The sequence below is a fragment of the Marmota monax genome, unplaced genomic scaffold (genome assembly GCF_021218885.2).
Source record: "Marmota monax isolate L192 unplaced genomic scaffold, Marmota_monax_Labrador192_F-V1.1 WCK01_AAM20220418_F8-fsc00125, whole genome shotgun sequence".
In the NCBI taxonomy this organism is placed as follows: Eukaryota; Metazoa; Chordata; class Mammalia; order Rodentia; family Sciuridae; genus Marmota; species Marmota monax.
Genome location: NW_026695235.1, coordinates 2,157,571 through 2,179,126, shown reverse-complemented (window position 1 = coordinate 2,179,126; position 21,556 = coordinate 2,157,571). Strand labels below are relative to the sequence as shown.

Below are 21,556 nucleotides of genomic sequence, written 5' to 3'. Positions count from 1 at the left end.
TTCAGGGTAGGAGTCCCCTGTGTTTCTCCTTTGCTAGCAAAGCAATAAACCTTATTTTTTTCCTTTTTCTCAAAACCATGTCCTTGTTATTGGATTGGAACTGGGAACAAGGACTGAGCTTTTGGCAATAAGTGGAGAATTTGGGGAAGAAGCAAAAGCACCCTTGATTTTAGAAGGGAAAGGACACCTGGCGGGGAGGAGAACTTCCCACCATCTTCCTCTAGCTGCACCTGCTGTCCCCTGCGTCTTCCTCTCTCCCCACCTTTCCACCACCATTCTGCAGCATGACTCCTTTCTTACCCTCTTTATCCTTCGCTGCCATTCTCTCATCCCACCACCCCATTTCCAAAGTCCTCTTTTTGCCCCTCTCCCATAGGGGTCACCCCCAACACCAGCTTCAAGGCCCCAAAACTCATCCATTCACCTCTGCACCCTGATGTGGAATATAGGAAACAAAAGGCTCTTGATCTTTTCAAGGATTCAAGATTCAATAGTATTCATACTGCTATGCTATGCCTTATAAGATTTGATAATCGATAGGCATTGATCAGTTTTTGCAGGGTAACAAGAAAAACCCAAATCTCGGTCTTCCAACATCAACCCTTTATCTCCTGCTCTTGTTTCACAGGGTTACAGGTCAGCTGTGACTTTGCTCTAGGTGGTAGAAGGTCTCCAAGTCTACCACAGCTGTCTTTCACTCTGGGAGACCCAGAATGAAGGAACAGCCCTTAGCCTCATGATGTTCTTTTGCAAAAAGCAGGGGCACAAGGGGCCAGGCGGAACTCACAATTGTACATTTAAGCTTGTACTCTGTTGGAGCCTTAACTGGGTTTGCTCACATTGCACTGACTAAAGTGAGACACGGGGCTAAGTCTGACAATATACTCCACCTCCAAGGAGGGAACAAACCACTGCGGCCAAAATTGCCACCCACCACAAATGCGTAGGCTCAAACGTGAGCAAGCGTCTAGCAGCTAATGATCTATGAACAGATACTTTCACCAATATGGGCAGTACTTTGTCTCAAAATTTTTTTGTTTTCTGGCTGAGGGATGTAGAACCCTTTCCTAACATGTGTGAGGCCTGGGTTCCATCCCCAGCAACACACACACACACACACAGCAGTTATTTTCTGGGTAAAATTGTTGATTATAGCTGTTATAAAATGTGGTGAATATGGGGAGGGGCCAAAAGAATAAATAAGAATACAAAAAATACCTACAGTATTCCTGCCTATTACAACCCACTGGATAATTTACTACATCTCCTTCAAGGATTTTATCTACAGGTGGGTGTGAGTGGGAAGTAGTGGCTGAATTATGATTATACTTCAAAATCTTACAATTGCTTTTCTTCAAACTGTGTAGCTCTCTCTGGATCAGTAAGTTTATCACAAATCTTATGTAACATAAATGTGTGATACTTGCTTTTACAGTGTCAAAGAACATTTTACTTCATATCTTCCCATTATTAAGGGTTTTAATCTGCCTCTGAATTTTTATGCTCCTATCAATATTTCTGTAATGACCATCCCTACAAATACATTTTTATGGTACTGGTGAGTATTTCCTATGGATCGGATTGGCTGAGTTATAATTGATATACAATATGCCACATAAATTTAAAGTGTGTAGCTTGACATGCTGACACACGTGTACATGCATAAAAACATCCACATAATCAATTATGGATAACGAACACATCCATCTTCTTGAAAATTTCCTCGTGCCCTCCCTCTTTCTTCCCCATCCTGCTCAACCCATTAGACAGCTTTCTGTTGCTATAATTGTTCTTCTAGAATATTACAACAAATGGAATCATATCTCATCTGCCATGTTATTGCAGGTGTCAGTTCAATAGTCCTCTCACTTTTATTGTGTAATAATATTCTCTTGTATAATTATACCTACAGTTTGCTTATCCAGTCATCTGTCCATGAACATTTCTGTTGTTTCCAGTTTGGGGATACTACAAATTTTCTCTTATGTTTTATTCTGAAAGTTTATAACTTTACATTTAGGTCTGCGATCCATTCAGTTATTTTTGTACATGATATAAGGTGTTGATTAGAGTTAATATTTTTGCATGTGGGTGTACAATTATTCCAGCACCATCTATGAAGAAAACTTATCTTTTCTTCACTGAATTGCCTTTGTACCTTTGTCAAATATCAGCTGTCTATATATAAGTGACCTATTTCTGGACTTTCCAGTCTATTTATCTGTCTGTGTAGGACTGCTACAATGTGTCTTGGTTACTGTAACTTTGTAATCAGTTTGAAGTCAGTTGGTATAAGTTCTCCAGCTTCCCTCTTATTTTTCAAAGTCATTCTGGGTTCTTTGCATTTGCATATGAATTTTATTTTATTTTTTTTTTTAAGAATTTTTTTTTTAATATTTATTTTTCAATTCTCGGCGGACACAACATCTTTGTTGGTATGTGGTGCTGAGGATCGAACCCGGGCCGCACGCATGCCGGGCGAGCGCGCTACCGCTTGAGCCACATCCCCAGCCCCTGCATATGAATTTTAGAAATTAAAAGTTTAGTAGTTTCTATCCCAAAAGAATCCTGCTGTGATTTTGATTGAAATTGCATTATAACTGTAGATTAATTTGGAGATAATTAACATCCTAACAACATTAAGTCTTTCAACCCATAAACATGATATATCTCCCTATTTATTTAGGTCTCTAATCTATTTGGGCAATGTTATATGGTTTTCAGTGTCAGGTTTTTTACAACTTCAAGTGTTGTAAATTGTATATTCCAAAGTTGTATAATTGTATCTTCCAAATTCAATATTGTAAATTGTATATTCTAAAGTTTTCAATATCTGTTTGTAGATAATATGTGGAAATGCTATTAGCTTTTGTATATTAATCTTATATCCTGCAACCATGTTAACCTCATTCATTGGTTTCAGAATCTTTCCTATAGATTCCATAGAATTTTATTCAGATGACATGTCATCTGCAAATAAAGTCAGATTTACTTCTTACTGAATAATGTAGATGAGATTTCTTTCTTTCCTGCATTATTTTTCTGGCTAGAAACTCCAGTATAATGTTTGATAGAATGGCATGAACCCTTATTGTGTACCAGATATTCAGAGTCAAGCGTTCTACGTTCCTCAATATATAAGATGTCAGTTATGGGTTCCATAGATGCCCTTCATCAGGTTGGTAGAATTTTCTTCTATTTCTGGGCTGCTGAGAGTTTCTGTTAGAAATTTGGAAGTTGAATTTTGCAATATGCTTGTTCTGTATCTATTGACATGATTATATGGTCTCCTTTTTAAAATTTCTTTTTTATCTATTCTGTTAATATGGATTCTGTTAATGTGAGTTGTTATTTTTATTTGTTCCTGTCATTTTGTTGATTTTCTTCTGGTTGTTTTGAATATTCTATGTTCATTTCTTACTCTCTTACTCAGCATAGAAGTTTGATGGTTTACTGTATTGATAATGTTTAATTTTTTCCTATTTATTTGTATGTCTTCTCTTCCAGTAAGATTTATTCTTTCATGTGCCTCTCTTGTATTTATCTTTCTTTGTCTTCTGGGGTAACAGTCCCTTAAATATCTTCTTGATGCTGTTGTAGTCATGAATTCCCTTAGTTTATGCTTACCTTGAAGGTCTTTATTTCTTATTTGATTCTGAAAGTTATGGGTATAGCAATCTTGTTTGGCAGTTATTTTCTTTCAAGACTTGAACTACATTGTTCCACATCCTCCTGGCCTTTACGATTTCTGCTTAGAAATATGTTTTTAGTCTAATGGATTTGTCTTAAAGGTGACTTTGCATTTCTGTATTGCGGTTTTTAATATTCTTTCTTTGTACTTTAATATTGGCAATTTAACTATAATATGTCATAGAGAGTTTCTTTTCTATTCATGTCTATTTAGAATTCTTAACACTTCCTGTACTTAAATGTCCATGACTTTCCCAAGATTCAGGAAATTTTCTGCTATTATTTCATTGAATAGGTTTTCTATGCCTTCAGCCTAGAGGTCTCCCCAGGCATCTCAATAATATGTATGCTTCATCTTTTAATGATGTCCAAAATCTCATATACTCTGTTCATCCTTTTTTTTCTGGCTAAATGTAATATTTCATCAGAGTTGTCTTCAAACTATGATATTTTTCTTCTACTTGAGCTAGTCTGATGGTGAGAATTTCAACTGAGTTTTTAAATCTGTCTTACTGAACTTTTCATTTCCGAGACATTTGTCTGATTCTTTTTCAAATTGTCTATCTCTTATTGGACTTACTGGATTTCTCATTCATATCTTGAATTGTCTTTCTTAATACATGTTTATATGTATTCTCTTGGAATTCATCGAGCTTTTTTTTTAAAAACCACCCTTCATGAGCTATTTATTCAGCATTTCATCCTGTCCCATATCTTTGGGTTCTCTTACTGCAGAATTATGAACTTTTGGAAGGTGTCAAACTGCATTGTTTTTTCATGTTCCTTGTGCCTCTGTGTTGAGATTGGAGCACCTGCTGAGACGGCTATCTCTTCAACTTTTGTGTGAGGCCTCACACAAGCAAACTTCTCCTGATGACAGGTCTTGAGGTGCCAGTTTGTGGTGTAGTACTGAGTTCAGTTCCAATCGGACTTCATAGAGGAATCCCCCTGTGGCTGAGATTTGTGAGTTTGACATAATGTAAACCATCTCAGAACCTGAGTGACCCACCTTCTCTGTGGTTTTCTAAGAGTGGAGTCGTTTCAGTAATGGAAGGAGATGTGCTGTGGACAGTAGAGTATGTGGGGTGCTGTCCACAATGGGAGTGGAAGCCCCTGTCCAGGGATGGGGACTTTCCACAGGCCCTGTTGGTATTGGCCGTTACTTGAAAACAATTCTGACACTGACTGTCCGGCTGGTGGTAAGGGGCCAGAAGTGCTGTTGTCTGTTTTGACACTGACACCGTTCCTGGTGCTTCGGGTGGTGAGGTGGGGGCCGGGATCACCACTCCCCCTGTGTAGTGCTCACGCCTCATCTTGTCATTGACAGGTGATCTGACAGTGTGTGGGCGTGGCCCAGGCAGTTTTCACAGCACCTGTGTCATTGCTCTTTGCTGTCACTGGGAGAATGACTGTCCAGGAGTGGGTGACCGAGCTCCCTGGCGGTTTCCATCTGGGAATAGGTCTTTGACTGGTGGCTTTTGTTTCCCCTATTTTTTAAGTTGAGGTATCCACAGAGGTTCCAGAGGGACTGAAGCCAGGCGCAGGTCCTCTTGGCTGGGCTGGGAATGTAGATCAGTGCCGAGCACCTGCCCAAAGTGCACGCGGTCAGGCTCAATCCCCAGCACCGTGGAGGGAGAGAGAGGAGAGAGAAAGGGAGAAGAAAGAACAATATAAAAAGACTTAAAAATTTAAAATGAAAACAAAAAAGCCAGCATGCCTGTAATCCCATCAGCTGTGGAGGCTGAGTCAAGAGGATCGAGAGTTCAACACAGCTCAGCAAAAACAGGGCCCTAAGCAACTCAGTGAGACCCTGTCTCTAAATAAAATACAAAATAGGGCTGGGGATGTGCTCAGTGGTCAAGTGCCCCTGAGTTCAATCCCCAGTACGCCCCCCATCAAAAAGAAGAAGAAAAGGAGGAGGAGGAGGAGGAGGAGGAGGAGGAGGAGGGAAAGAAGCCAAATGAGGGGAGGGGGAACAAAGAAAAGAAAATGAAAGACTAAAAAGAGGAAAAAAATAGAAAGCAACAACAATAAAACTGTATAAATAAAAAAAAATAAAAATGTTCTCTCTATCAGGACACCCAAATGATGGAAAGGAGAGTGGATGATCACAGCCCAGAGCAATTAAAACCTCTCTCCCGATTTCTCAGGCTGTGCACCCCACAGAGAGCAGAGGCTAGGGGCTATTCACCCTGATTCTTTACAATGTGGTGCTCACCAAGTGACGAGCTAGAGTGATCTGTGGCTGAAGCTAGCTGGGATTCCTGTTGATTGTGCCTTAGAACAAGGTGCAGAATGCCGAGCAAAGATTTCCTCCCTATCTTTGTGGGCTGTGCATTCCAAGTACAGGGCAAGTGCTAGCTCTGTGGGGCCTAGGTCACTCCCAGGAGTGAAGAGAGGGATGGAGCCCCAGAGATCTGTGCTGGGAGATGGGGGTGGGTGCGGGGGGCATCGAGTCCTGAGCAATCTCCTCCCACAGCCCTGGTGTTCCCAGACTCGGCTCCCACTGCGAAGTCCCATGCCATTGTTCACTCCCGCAGACTCGGACAGCTGGTTTCCTGGACGTCTGATTTTAAAGGGAAGTGCCTTCTGCTCCCTTCTCCTTCACAGTCCAGCTTCCCATCACAGAGAACCCCAGCAGGATTGCCAAGGTGTCACGGACTCACCAGGTGGCCACCCACTAAGCCATTGCAGTGAAACTTCTGCAGAGTCTGAGACAGGAAAATGCAAGGGTTCCTCACCCCCCAGAGGAGAGGGCTCAGGCCACAGGACACTAGTCAACACCACTGCCTGCCATGGCTCTGGGAGAAGGTACTAGAATGGACAGAGAAAGGTCCCTGAGCCAGTTCACTTTGCAGTTCCCATGCGTCTGGGCTGTTTAGACGGCATGTCCACCAGGTACTGAATCCCACGCTGGGGAGGCTCGCTGGGACCCCCCCTCTTCACCCACACTGCACCAGATGAGATTCTCCCTCCCCAGCCATGAGGCCTGCAGTCAGTCCTTCCACTACCCCATGACTCCAAATCCCTGGGTTTCTCCAGGTCACTTTCTTCCTCCTGTTAATCCCAGTGCTCCTCACAGACAGCTAACACCTGTTTCTTTGGTTCTATCTCAGGGCTGGTTGCCTCTGATCTGCCATCTTGAATCTCACCTGTCCAATACCATCTCCTCAATAATTTTGCTGCTCAAACTATTCTAGTTTTGGCTTTTAGGTGCTCTTCCCACAGATTCCTGTATCCCTCTGACGCACCCACACCATCGTGGGGATTTACTTGTTGTTGTTTTTGTGGGTTTTTTTAAGCACTTCTTTGGTTTCTGGCACCACAAGATGCTGCAGGCTCACCTTGTGTATCTCTTAGCCCAGTCTCTTGTTCTTTCTTTCCTTCTCTCTCTCTCTTTCTCTGTCTCTCCCTCTCCCTCCCTCTGTTATGGTTTGGATGTGAGGTGTCCCCGAAAAGCTCATGTGTGAGACAATGCAAGAGAAGAAATGATTGGATTATAGCCTTGACCTAATCAGTGAACTGATCCCTCATGGGATTAACCAAGTGGTAACGGAAGGTGGGTAAGGCGTCGCTGGAGGAGATGGATCACTGAGGCATACATTTTGTATCTGGAGAATGGAGTCTCTTTCTGCTTTCTGATCGTCATGTGAACTACTCCCTTCTCCATACTTTTCTACCATGATGTTCAGCCTCACCTCGAGCCCCAGGGAATAGAGCCAGCTGTCTGTGGACTTAGATCTCTGAAACCATGAGCCCATAGATAAGCTTTTCTTCCTCTAAAGTTGTTCTTGTTAGGTGTTTCAGTCACAGCAGCAAAAAGGTTGACTGAAACACCCTCCCTCTCCCTCTCTCTGGTTAATAAGTTAATAAATTCAAAAGGGAAATACTTCCAGAGTTGGTTGATATGAAAGCCAAGCTCCAAAGCCAAGAACCCATAATTTTTGGCATGGGGGGGTGGATTGAACCTGGGAGCACATTACTACTGAGCTACATCCCCAGCTCTTCTTATTTTTTTTAACTTTAAAATAGAGTCTCACTGGCCTCAAACTTGAGATCCTCCTGCCTCAGCCTCCTCAGTTGCTGAGATTGCAGTTGTGCACCACCAGACCTGGCTGGGATCCACCCTTAGTGTGTTAGCTTCTCCTTTTGAGTAGGCTCCTCTCATGGTCCCTACCAGGTTGCCATAGTTCCAGACATTGCCCTCACACATGCACAGTAGAATCTAAAATAAATAAATAAATAAATAAAAGGAACACACCCCTGGCCTTTCAAAAGCTAAGGAAAATTTCCCATTAGACCCTTTTTAGATTTCCCCTCTCATCTCATTGGCCAAAACTGTGTCACATGCCCATTCATAAACCGACCCCTAGAGAGATTAGTTCATTTCATGTTGCTATACCAACAAAATATCTGAGGCCAGGTGACTTATAAAGAAAAGAAGGTTTTTGTTTTGTTTTTTAGCTCACAGTTGGAGGCTAAAAGTCCAAGATTGGCAGCCACATCTGGTGGCCTCTGAAGAGGATCCCGGGGCTGTGTCTTGACGTGGCAGATGGCATCATGGATGTGCAGGAAGTAAAAGAAGAGGAATTCACATGGGGAGAGAAGAAACAAGAGCGCCGGGGAGGGGGTGGGGGTGGGGCGACTCTCACAGGAACTAACCTGCTCCCACAAGAACACAAGAACCACGTGAGTCCCTGCAGGGATGGTGCCCTCCAGGTCTAATGGTGTCGTAAAGGTCCCATGGCCCATTGCCAGTACACCGGGGACCAAGCCTCCAGCCTGTGACCGATGGGAAACAGCTCAGATGACATCCAAACCACAGCAGAGGGGAACCAAGATTCCCCACCTGGGTCTAGAGGCTCTTAAAGTCCGTCCTCAACCTGAGGACAGCACCATCCTCTGAAGTGCATTTAAAAACGGGATTCTGGGGCTGAGGATGTGGCTCAAGCAGTAACGCGCTCACCTGGCATGCGTGGGGCGCTGGGTTCGATCCTCAACACCACATAAAATAAAGATGTGTCCACCGAAAACTGAAAAATAAATATTAAAAAATTTAATAAAAAATAAAAAACAGGATTCTATTCACATGAAGCCAGGGAGGCATCAGGGGTGAGCGGGGACCCAGCAGCGTCTGCATCGCTCAGGAGGCAAGGGACAGCTCAGGACATCTTCACAGCCAGGAGAGGCTGGCTAGGCAGGCAGAGGAGGGGGAGGCTGGGGCTTGGCTGAGGACCACCTGTGGGTGCACGGCAGGCACCAAGCTCTCCTTCCTCCTGTCTCCTGTTCTTCCACGTCGTGGCCACTTTACTCTTGCAACTGATCCCCTCCCCGTCTGAGTGTTTTCTGACGTTTCTTGCTTTCCAGCTCTTTTTCTCCTCAAAGGATCATCCAACCTTCTACATCACCAACCTCCTTTCAAGGCGCTAAACAAAATGATAAGCCAAGTCAGTGTCTGTGGTGTCCTCCTGAGCCCAGTGGCAGAGTTCAGGTCTCTGTCCTTCAACATCTTTGATAGTTTGATGGGAGCACAATGAGAATCAACAAAGGGCAAGTTTCTCTGTTTACGAAAAAAGAAAAAAGAAAAGAAATGGTCATTGAACATGTGGGCTTGGCGTAGGCTATAGAAAAGGAGGAGATGACAGAGTACCATGGGAGGGAAGGGCAGAAAAGAAAAGGTGACTGTGTCCTCAAGGTTCATACTCCATGAAACAATCAGAAGACAAAGCAATGTCCCCACCACAGCCCCGCATTCCACAGAGCTTCACCTCTGCTTCCTGCCTCCTCCCCACTGGGTCTATTATGGAGCTAGCATGTGGTCAGCTAGAGTTAGTGGGAAAGTCTACACTCCTGGTTTCCTTTCTTCCACATTTTAAGAGGTCCAGACAGGAGTCTTTGCTGTTATTAGCTCATCTGTTCACGCTCATCCTCCGTTTGTTGGGACTTTTGTCTTTGCAGTTTCATGGTCACAAGTTGGCTGCCGTATCTCCAGGAATCATGACTGCATTCAAAGTCAGGATGCAGCAAGGCAGCTAGATAATGAAGGACCTCCCCTTTCTGTTCTTGTCTTTCATTGGGGGGATCACAAATATCTTTCATAAACCCTCAAAAGACCTCCCTTTTGTATCACTGATCAAAACCTGGTCACGGGCCTGCACCAACTATAAAGGGTAGGACCAGGAAGTGTGAGTACCAGGAAAATAGTATTAGTTCAGCCATAAATGGCTTAAACCAATCACAGCTCATCCCTAGGAGTGGGACATGTGGCTGCCCATCTTCCTATCCCTTTCAAAAAATAAGTTGTTTGCAAGAAAGTAAGCAGAGAAGTGGCAGGTGCCCAGGACGGCCCAGATCCTTCGTATATGTGCCTTTTACCCTCTTCATTTCACCTGTGGTAACCTCACCAACCCTCTTTTCTTACCCAGGATCCATTCTCACATCAAAACCCTAGCTCACCCTCATCTTGCTACCTTTGGGACACTCCTGAGACCTACAGTCTCACCCCAAGAGTAAGGCTCAGCTAGGCAACACCCGGCCTGTCGGAGAAACTGAGGCCCCAGAGTCTGCTTTACTGAGTTTGTATCCCGACCCTGCCCCTTTCCAGTTACAGCCCTTGAGGAATTGGTGTGACCCTCTGGGAGTGAGGACTCCTCCATTCCCTCATTGTCCCATAAGCATGAATATAGTGATTGGCCTGAAGCTGTATCTCAGTTTTAAAGAGATGGATGAATGGATGAGTGGGTGGGTGGGTGGGCTAATGATATCTACCCCACAGAATCACCAAGAAGATAAAATGAGATAATGTGTAGAAAACACAGAATGACGTCTGGCATTTAGTAAATGCTCATCAGATGCAGGGAGAAACTGATTGTATCACCACCTGCTTCAAAACCTTCAAGTGCCTGAGTTACCCTTAGGGGAAAGGATCAAGTCCAAACTACTGGAACAACCTGGGCTTTGCCCACTTCTTGGGACTCGCTTCTTGCTCCAATCATGGTGTCTCCCACCTGGGCTTCTGCACACCTGCTCCTCCCCCTGGAAACGATGACATCCATTCACCCTCCTTGGCCTCCTCTAGGAGTCCCTTTCCCCCAGAAACCTTCTTCTGTCTTCTCAAAGGTTGGGCCAGGTAAGGTTCCCAGGTAGATGGGAAGTCGGGAGCCTAAACACCTGAGAAGGACACATTCAGGAGACTTTTCAGAACTGGGATACAGAAGGCATCCTCTCAGGTCTGGCCCCAGGGCCCTGGGCTGAGCCCCCGAGAAATGCAACATGGCTTATCCTGGGAAGTTGTAGGAGGGAGGACAGCAGATGGGACCACATATGGAGTCCAGAGAGCCAAGAAGAGACAGGTTGCTCAAGGAACCAAGCTCAGAAAGAATTTGGAAAGGCCCCATAGTGACCTGGGAACCTCCAAGGCACCAGGAGTTGTGGCTGCCATCTCCTGAGGTCCCTCATGTTGTGATTAGGACGCGTCTTGTACCCCTTGCCCGACCAGGCTAAACTGCTGACCTTCCCTTCCTTCCAGCCCCCTCTTGAGGACCTCCCCATCTCTGTCCACATGTCTCCCAACCCAGACTCTCAGGTTCTGCAAGACTTGCTCGGCTGGGCTGACCGTGAGCGGGGAATCTCACCCTCTTACCCCAGCACCTGCACCCCCCACTGCCCCACTGCAAGTGCCAGACGCTGACGTCACTCCGGAGGCTCCTCCCACCTGTGGCCGCTCCCTGCCCTCTGCACTCCTGCATACAGAGCCTGGATCCCTTCCTTCACCTTGGCTTTCCTTCAGTACCAGTGTCTCCAACCTGGAGCCCTGGACCCTGCACGCTCTGTCCACACACTTTTCTGTCCTCTCTCTCCCTTGACTTTCCCCCTCCACCTTTTCTTTCACTTATTTAAAAACCTGTCATAACTTCAAAGAGTGTTCCTAACAGCTCTACGAGTTGTGGCAAAGCTGCACCCGTGAAACCGCCCCACACAGGAAGCCATCCAACGTGTCAGGTTTGTTTGCCATTCATTCTCTGCTCCCACACTTCATAGATGCCCCCTCCTTGCTCCCCGGGGCTAACGCTCCCTGACGTCTTCCTAATCATTCACTTTGAGGTTTCTTTGAGGTTTTCCCACCTCTGCCTAACGACATATTGTTCAGTGTTGCCAGATCCTGAGTTTTCTACAGACCGTATCATTCTATATTTATTTGGCTGTGATTAGATTCTCCCTTTTTTTGACAGCTTATTTGGGACATAATTCACAGACCATACAATGCACCCACTTAAATCATACAGCTCACCGGCTTTGGTATATTTAGTGCAACCTTCACCACAATCTAATTTTAGAAAACATCGCCTCACCTCCGCCCCCATAAAAGCCCTGCTCTCTCTCCAGTCACTCCCCATCTGCCAGCCCCAGGCACCCGGGAATGCACTTTCTCTGTAGATTTGCCTATTCTGTTCTCTTTCATACCAATGGAATGCACCCATTTGGCCTTCTCTGTACTCTAGGCTCAAACCAAGCGATCATTCTCCCTATTCTGCCTGGAGAGCCCCCCAGACACTACTGCCCACCCAGATCTCAGAGCTCCTCTGTGGCCCAGCACCGGGCACGTCTCTTCCATGAAATGTCCCTCTTCTCCACTCTACGCCCATGTGATTTCTTCCCTCATCAAATCCTCAAAACATGCTGTGTAACTTTACCTCACAGGGTGCCACTGCACTGTTTTCTCAGCAAAGTGTCAGAGCCTCTCCTGGCATTGATCTGTAGTATTCTCCAGAGCCTTCTCTGTGCCTGGCACAGAGCAGGTGTCTGACGGTGTGTGAGAAGAGGATAAGAGACATGCTATTCTGCTTAGATCATTGTTACTTGTGCATATAACCAGGAGGCACAACAAATGAGAGGAATTTGCCAGATGTGTCTTAGTCTGTTTTGTGCTACTGTAACAGAGAACCTGAGACTAGGTGATTTATAGACAAGATAAATTTATTTATTACTGTTCTGGAGACTAGAGGTCCAAGATGGAGGAACTGGTCTCTGGCATCTTCTTGCCACATCATAGCATGGTAGAAGGCATCACATACCAGAAGCACCAAGAGAAGGGGAAAGGGAGAGAGAGAGAGAGAGCAGGAATTGCAACTGGCAGCCTTGAGCTCTCTTACAGTTTCATCAATCCATGGTGAGCGTAGAGCCTTGTCACCTACACACCTTCCAACGGGACCCACCTCCCAACAGTGGCACACTGGGGATTAAGTTTCCAACTCATGCTTTTGTGGGAGCACATTCAAATCAAGCAAGATACAATCAAACACCATGTTTTGTTTCCCTGAAAGGGCCTGTTTTGCCCACTCTATGGGGCTGGAACTTCCTTCTGCAGATGAGATGTCAGGTAGGCCCACTGGCTTCCGGAAGGTTCTCAGATGATGCCTTCACTACACCCATACTATAGAGGCATCAAAACTCCACTCTGAAGGCCAAGCCTCTCCCTTGGTCAGCCTCGGTCTCTTTCTGGCTGTTGTCCTGGGGGCTCAAGGTTGGCTTTTTCTCTCTTTCCCCCACTTTCCTAACCACACTTTCGGCCCTCTTCAGGATCAGGGAGCTTCGAAAGCTCAGCAGCCCTCTATGTCATTTTCCCCAGGTGTGGCTCATGGAGAAAACCAGCTCCTTCCCTCAACCTCCCTTTCCCACCCCCCATGATGGGATAGTTCTCCCCTGTCATGCCCTCTATTCAGGCAAACATCCATCTAGTGAGTACTTAAGAGCTCTCCTTGGTCCCTGGTCACCTTGCAGTACCATTGGCTTTGTTCTGTTCATCCGGTTATGGAACCCGGAAGCTCAACTCACGGAAAACCAGAGTCTGAGAGGGAAGAGTGGAGAGGAGGGAGCTCTGCTCATGAATCAGCTCCTCAACTCTGGGGGGTTGAGGGTCACAGATGCAGGAAGGGAATGACAGGGAAAGAGAGCCCAGAATGGAGATCTTCCAGGAACTCAAGCGAAGGAGACAGACAGGATATGGAGGCAGAGATGCCAAGCCTGTTGGTCCTGTGTCTGTCATCCATCACGCATCTGCAGGTCCAAGTGAAAAGTCAGTGTTTTCAGAAAAAGTGGCCTCAGATCCCTGAAATGCCACCTAGGCAACCATGATCATAGCCCCCACATCAGAGGTGTCACCTGTGGCAAAGTTAGTGGGAGACTGTGTATTGCCTAGCCGTGGGACCTCCAAAATTAGTGAGGGGTGTGGACTTCCTGCTGTACCCAAGGTTTCTGCTTCCATGAATTCAACTGGCCACAGAACAAAAGTATTTGAAAAAATAATTGCATCAGCACTGAATATGTATGGACGTTTTCCCTGTCATTACTCCCTAAACAATACAGTCAAACAACTATTTTACATGGCATTTACATTGCATTAGGTTTTATGAGTAACCTAGGGATGATTTAAGTATGTGGGAGGATTGTGTAGGTTATATGCCAATACTACACCATTTTTTATAAAGGATTTGATCATCTGCAGGGTTTGGTCTCCATGGGGGTCCTGAGAAACATTATGAATGTTATACCAACAGAACCTATAATGCTAAGAAGACACAAAATAGAAATAATGAGGCTTAAGAGGTGGGGAAAGGGTCACTCTTGCTGCATCTAGGTCCTTCCAATTGCTTTGCTAGACAACTCTGTTCCTGAAAATCAGATTTGTCACAAACTACTCCTTTGGGATGAAGGTGACACATCGGTCCCTTTGTTTTGCCCAGTCAAGGCAGGTGCTCAGGTCTTGGGCTCTAGAAGCAAAAGGGATGCAAGTTCTCTTTCTGTAATGTGAGGACATGGTACAAAGGTTGTCCGTCTACAAGGAAGAGTCTTCATCAGGAACCAAATAGGCTGGCACCTTGGCCTTGGGCTTCTCAGCCTCCAGAATCGTTAGAAAATAAATTGCTATGATTATTTTGTTATAGCAGCTGAAGCAGACTAATACACCTAGAAAGAAGAATAAATGAAGAGTTACCTTCTATTATTTTAACCACAGACTCTCCCCCACACCAGGGAACTGTGCCTTACAGAATCTGCTAGACCTCCTCTGTCTTAGTTTCCTGTCACAGATGTGCTCTCAGATTCTTACCTATTCCAGGTGTCCAGCACCATCTGCATGGTGTTCCCAGTCACTTTGGGGGGTTGGGGGGGACTTCAAAACTGGCTTTGACTTTTGTTAATAAATCTGATGTTTCTTTTTTCTGCCCTAGAAGTTCCTTGTCCTTTTATTGTGATTTCTTGTGTAAATCAGCCCTTGCTAATTATCTCCCTCATCCAGGTCTTTGCCAGCATCACCCAATTACAACCAGATTATTCTACCCTGGAGAGAGGCTGCCTCTTGGAAGCCTGAACCCAGCCCAAGCTGCTTTCTTCGTGCAAAGCCGGAACTCTTCGAATTCCGCTCTGGTTATGTAATTGTAATTTCCTGGGGCTTTCTCCTAAAATGTTGATGACATAGTACCTTCAAGTATACATAATTCTCAAAACTTGCATTAGTTGAAATACGCATTAGATTGAAATAGAAATGTGATCCACTTGTGACTCAGGCATTTCATTTTGGGGTTCAGCTGTTGTTATCCTCTGCTCATAAGTAAGTAAACCTATTGGGTCAACAGAGAAAATGCCTGGTGGAGAAATGAAATTTTCTCACCCCTGTTGCTGACATTTCAGTAAGCCTTTCCCAACCCACCCTCGCACTCATTGTGTGAAGGAGACTGAGAGCTGGAGGAATTGCAGAACCCAAGGAGCCAAAGACAGCGAAGGAATGTGCTCGGATCACCTAAGGAAAAAAATCTGAACTGGGCTTTGGAGGAGGAAATCCTAGAGACACATACATGTTCTATAACTACGCCATTCAGTACTCCAGTCTCCAGCCAATGTGACTCTTTAAGTTAAACACAATTGGAAATGTGGCTCCTCCATCACATGGGTCACAGCTAAAGCACTCACAAGTGGCCTGTGGCTAGTAGCTACGGTGGACAGTGGAGACAGAACATGTCCGTCAGGGCAGAGAGATTTGACAGGTAGTGCCCATCCATAACACAAATGCTTATAAGGAAGACCACAGTGTGATGTTCCTGTTTTTAAAATGAATGTTGGGAACATATGGAATGGACTTTGCTGACCGAGATGATGGCAAAATAAGTTTTCCAAAGAGGATCATTCCACTGGCACATTCCTGTAATCTCAGAGGCTCAGGAGGCTGAGGCAGAAGATCACGAGTTCAAAGCCGCCTCAGCAACTCGCTGAAGCCCTAAGCAACTCACCAAGACCCTATTTTGAAATAAAATATTAAAAAGGGCTGGGGATGTGGCTCAGTGGTTAAGTGCCCCCTGGGTTAAATCCCAGGTATCCAAAAAAAAAAAAAAAAGAGGATCATTCCTAGGTTCTTTGCCAACACAAGTAAAAGAAAGGTTGAAGGACAGAGAGGAAAGGAAGAATGATCAGATGGTTATCAGCACCAAAGAAGATCAGTGGAATCTATCATTCCTAAGGCAAAAGGAAATGGGTGGCCAGAGGCCAACTTGTCCGAAGCCCCATCAGGAGACGGCCAACACCGTCCTATGTGAGGAATGCCTGCGTGACCACACACACAGGCCAGGGGCCGTGCAAGTTAAGTTGTGCCATGGAATCCACAGGTCGCTGGTTCCAGTACCCCTGTGGATACCAAAATCCGTGGATGCTCAAGTTCCTCATATAAATAGTGTAGCATTTGCACATGACCTACACAGTCTGCCCGTGTACTTTTAAGTCTCCGCTAGATGGCTTGTAAGACCTAATGCAATATGAATGCTATGCAAATGGTTGTTATGCTGCATTGTTTAGGGGATAATGAAAGGAAAGAAAGTCTGTGCATATTCAGTACAGACAAATTTTTCATTGTTGTTGGATCTGGGGATGCAGAACTGTAAGACACACGGGGGCAGTCTGTATTTGGTGTGACTATTTAAAAGACCTAATATCAGAGAGCAGAATGATGTAGCTTTTAAATAGCTCCTAACCCTTACTTATACATCTCTCCCTTCTAAGACCACACTGCTCCAGCTGTGCAGTATTCTACAAGAGCACCCATTTGCACTTGCCAAAACCTGTCAGGAGAGAAACCTCAAGAATGTGTCCTTCTAAGGGGTCTTTGGTGTTCCAGTTCTGGCTCATGGGAGCAGCTGGACACCCACCTCTCCACTTCTTTCTTCTACTCTCTAGGTTTTTCAGCCTTTGCTTTACCTAGTAAGACTCCATCCCTTCCCCACTAATAAGTAGTAAATGGCTAGTATGTGTTCGCTGCCATATTGATTTTTCAAGGCTCAACTTCCTGGGCTCTCTAAGATATGAAGAAAATCCATCAGACCTGTGTCATGGGTCGCTCCAAGTGCAGCACGATCCAGAAAAGCTCTGACATTGTGCAGGCCAGCACATCTGAGCATGACCCTAGAAGGAACTATCTTCATCAGTGCTTTTGCATTCCTGAGATCCTAGGCCAGGGGCATCTGGAAGCCCAGGATTTCTATGTCTCTGGTCGGCACCAGCGGCCAGGTCAGCTGCTTCCATCAGCTCCTCAGACTGGCAGGATGCCTCAGGCTAGTTTTTGTTAGCAGCAAAATGAGCCTGTTATCCCCTCTGCCTCCCACTCTAACCAGCAGAGAGAAGCCAGCCCACGAGTGGAAACACCTCCCATCAAGCCTGTGCCTATTGCCTGGCCTCTGCCCCTTCTCTAGTTCCCCAGCACTGTCACCCACCCTCTTACCAGAACAAGGAGCAAGGAGATGTCTTGTGCACCCACCAAGGCCCAGAACACAACTGTCCACACTTGAGATCCCTCCACAAGGCCATGCACATACACACACAGACACCATTTCCCCACACATGTATACACATGCATACATATACCCATTCCACACACATGACATAACACATACACAAATAAACACAAACTCATGTACATACACATGTTCACATATGTACCACCTCATGCACACACACACATGACATACACACACAGAGATACACATATACAAACTCACATACACACACATATTCACATATGTACCCACCTCATGTATATACACACACACGACATACACACTCACACACACAAGTACACAACATATACATGCTTTTAAGAGTCCGGCCACCCTCTGATGGTTTTGCCTGGCTAAGCTGTAAGCTGCCCATGAATAGGAGCAGGGTCAGAGGTGGGGCCAAGTGCTCCCCTTGGTCAGGGAGGGAGGGGCCTGTGCTAAAACCCTGCTCTGTGCCCCTCCCACCAGCATTAGGAGGCCTGAACTCAGCAAGAGGGTGGGCTGCTTGCTGTCCAGGGTTTTCAGCTGTCCTGTGACATTAGCATATCTCTCATTAAAAGATGGGAGATATCTTAGCATGTAGTACCGTAAGGTCTATGATAATACATGCATGGCATATAAAAGACACATGAGCTATGAACCGGACAGTGGCAGCCTTCCAACAAGACAACTGCACACTGTTTGTAAGTCAGACAGTGGCCCAGACCTCGGGCTGGATTGAAATCACATTCACACACGTGGTTGGACACAGTGGCCTCTTCAGTTCCAGTGAACAGCTCATACTGAAATCTGCAGGAGTCTAGCTATTTGAAGAAACAAGGGCTGACGGAACTGCAGAAATGTGTTTTTTCTTTCTTTAAAGTGGTACTAACTGGCTAATAATACCTGGGCTTGGGGATGTGCTGCAGACACCCAAAGGCTTCTGCAAACATGAGCTAATTAACCCGGACTCCGAGGTAGGGACGCGTCTGAACTGTTTCCACTTCAACTTGCAGAACCACTTAGCTCGGTGGCACTTCTTGTAGCAACATGCCAAGTGATTGCTAAAAACATGCTGTTTAAAATACCTGGATCTAAACTAACAGTGCTGGGGATTCTGGGGCTGCTCATGCATGAGAATTAGAATGCTCCCTCTCTCTCCGAGCTCTCGGCTGCTATAGATTCTTCTAGATTTGAACACCCACTCAGATGTCTCCCTCTCCTACAGAGCCTTCCTCAGCTTTGGTGGCTCCCAAGTCGATCCTTCTCTATGGTGGCCAAGTTTTCCAGTTAGCCCAGGCCTGCTTCAGATTTAACACTGAAAGTCCCAATCCCAGTCAACCCCTGAGTCCTGGTCAGGCCGGGAAGGTCATCACCCTCAGGCGGTCGCCACCCTGACACTGTCAACTACAGAATCTGTAGCATGTGATTACAGTACTGTAATAATACTGTATGTATGCTATGGAGAAGTATCGCCCAGTGACTCAACAAGCTGAATTTGTCTCAAGATCATAAACTGCTCAAGATTAAAGACCCTTCTTAATCTCCTGGGAACATCTAATTTGGGCACTAGGAATTACACATGAACTTCACTTCTCTCAACAGCAGGTCTCTGCTATGACACAATTCAGAACAAGACTCTTCCATGTTTTGCCTTCTGAAGGTGGAATGCAACCTTCCTACCAACTGGTGTCTTGAGCTCTCCAAAGTCAAAGGTCCAGAATGAGAAGGACTCTGGGTTGCCCTAACTGGTAAGAGCCCTCAGCAGGCAACTGTCCCAAGTAGGTCCCCAGGAAGTCTGCTTAGCTGTAGGTGCTGGAGCCACGCCCAGAACTTCCAGTTCAAACTTCAGCAACCTGGTGATTCTGATTCAAGTGGATCTTAAAAACTAGAGTCTAAAGCTGGGTGTGTTTGCAGACACCTGTAATTCCAGTGGCTTGGGAGGCTGAGGCAGGAGGATTGTGAGTACAAAGCCAGCCTCAGCAAAAGCAAGGCACTACGCAACTCAGTAAGACCCTGTCTCTAAATAAAATACAAAATAGGGCTTTGGGTGTGGCTCGGTGGTCAAGTGCCCCTGAGTTCAATCCCCGGTACAAAAAAAAAATAGACTCTATAAATCCTTTAATCCACTCCAGGTGGTACTAGCTGTTTGTTGCCAATTTAAAAAGCCATTTCACAGTAGAAATTCATTTTTAAAGAAAAAGATAAATATTTACCTTAAACATGTTATTTTAATGTAAAACTTTTTTTTTTTTTTTTTGGCATAAGCATAAGACCTTTCTTTGGGTTTCCTGATTGGATTTCTTTGTTGCTGTCAGTTTATTTTTTCTTGTATACATTTCCAGTTTTGATTTCTTTAAAATGGAACACGAATTTAAGAACACTTGTGAAGTATTCTGAGACTGAAATCCTTCCAGAGCCTCACGATATTTTTTTTTCCAGTCTTTTAAAAGTTGTCTCAAACCCACCAGGTTAAACATAACTTACACTTGTTGGGTCTTATCAATATGTTCGATTTCATTCTCTTTGTGATAGAGTATATCTTTGGTGGGGAGAACTGGGGGTTGAACTCAGGGGCATTTAACCACTGAATTACATTCCCAGCCCTTTATATTTTTAATTTTGATACAGAATCTCATTAAGTTGCTTAAGGGCCTCACTAAGTTGTAGAGGCTGGCATTGAACTTGCAATCCTCCTGCCTTAGCCTCCCCAATTGCTTGGATTACCAAGCATGTGCCACCATGCTGGCCGAGATTTTTTAATTTTTTATTTTTGCATACATAATAAATTACATGGGAAAAAGGGATCTTTGTTTCTTTGTTCACTTATTTATTTGAGGTGTGAAGACCAGGGCCTGGCACACTGCAAGTGTTCAATTTCATAAATAAAGTGGTTCATGGAATTTTTAAGTGATTTAATTAATTAAGCACAAATGGCATGAAGAGGCCAGGAGGCTCACACAGTTGACTCCTGGTGCACATAGCAGGTGAGTACCCAGGTGTTCCTGCTGTCCAGGGCTGCAAGCAGCAACTCACTGTCAGCATCATTTAGCACCTTAATCCCTCTCCTGTGTTTTGGAGGGATTGAAGGGTGTTCATTAGTCTGCTAAATCAATGAGGTGGAGTTTTGCTAGGAGACCGTTCTTCTCCTAATAAGAAGCCTGGGTTTTGCTGGGGATGGTGGCATGTGCCTGTGATCCCAGCTACTCAGACTGAGGCAGGATTTCAAGTTCAAGGCCAACCTGGGTAACTTAGCTAGACCTGTCTCAGAGAAAAAGGAGGAGGAGGGGAAGGGAATGCAGGGGAAGGAGATAGAAGAGGAAATGGAGACGGAGAATAAGGCTAGATCAATGCAGGGGAATAGCAAGAGTCAGCGGATGCCTTCTGGGAGCACCTCCCATTTCTATTTCTGGTGGTGCCCTGTATGGGATCCCAGGGCCAGAGGAGAAAGGTCAAGACTGACAGATTCCCTATAAACTCCAAGTCACCATCCTGCCTTCCTGCATTGCCAAGAGGCTCTCCTTTCAAAGAAATCATTTGAAGTCTTTCAACCTGTTCTGATAGCTAGAGCCAGCAGGAAGTGTCTCCCCTCAAGAGATAAGATACCCCACCGCCATTTCAAAAGAAAAAAATCCACCCACCGCTTGATGTTATTTATTCATGTCCTTCTTTGCCAAGAATTCATTTGAATAAAATCATTTGAAACCACACCCAGCATGATGTCAATGAGGCAGACTGCCTGCTGCAGACCCAGCCTCACACCAGACACTGAAACCTTTATACCTTGGGAATGAACTCTACAGGGTTTCATGACAACTCCACAAGATAGCACACATGAGGCATCTTAACTGATGCATAAAGAATCTTTGTGGATGATGAAAAGTGACTATAATATGAGTTGAAGCTTTTAAAAATAATCATTCATTTAGACATTCATTTATTAATGTGAAGACAGCAGCAAATAAAACAAATGACATTTCTGACTTCCTAGAATCTATCTATGTTCCTGGAAGATAAATATTCATTACAGGACATAGGAAAAGATACCTGCCTATATTTTAATCTTTTGT

The 21,556-nt window shown here is 45.1% G+C and overlaps 1 long non-coding RNA gene across 2 annotated transcripts in view; it reads right to left on the bottom strand.

Moving 5' to 3' along the window:
• Window positions 1–1,966: 1,966 nt before the first annotated feature.
• Window positions 1,967–21,556, bottom strand: part of LOC124089181 (uncharacterized) — a 43,638-nt gene continuing 24,048 nt past the window's right edge. The window contains exons 3-5 of one of the 2 annotated variants that reach the window (XR_009226224.1): window positions 8,930–9,250; window positions 8,657–8,723; window positions 1,967–8,472 (exon numbers count right to left, since the gene is read on the bottom strand). This is a non-coding gene — a long non-coding RNA (uncharacterized LOC124089181). Of the gene's footprint in view, window positions 8,724–8,929; window positions 9,251–21,556 lie in introns of both variants that reach the window. The other variant, XR_006850651.2, reaches the window with a different exon arrangement.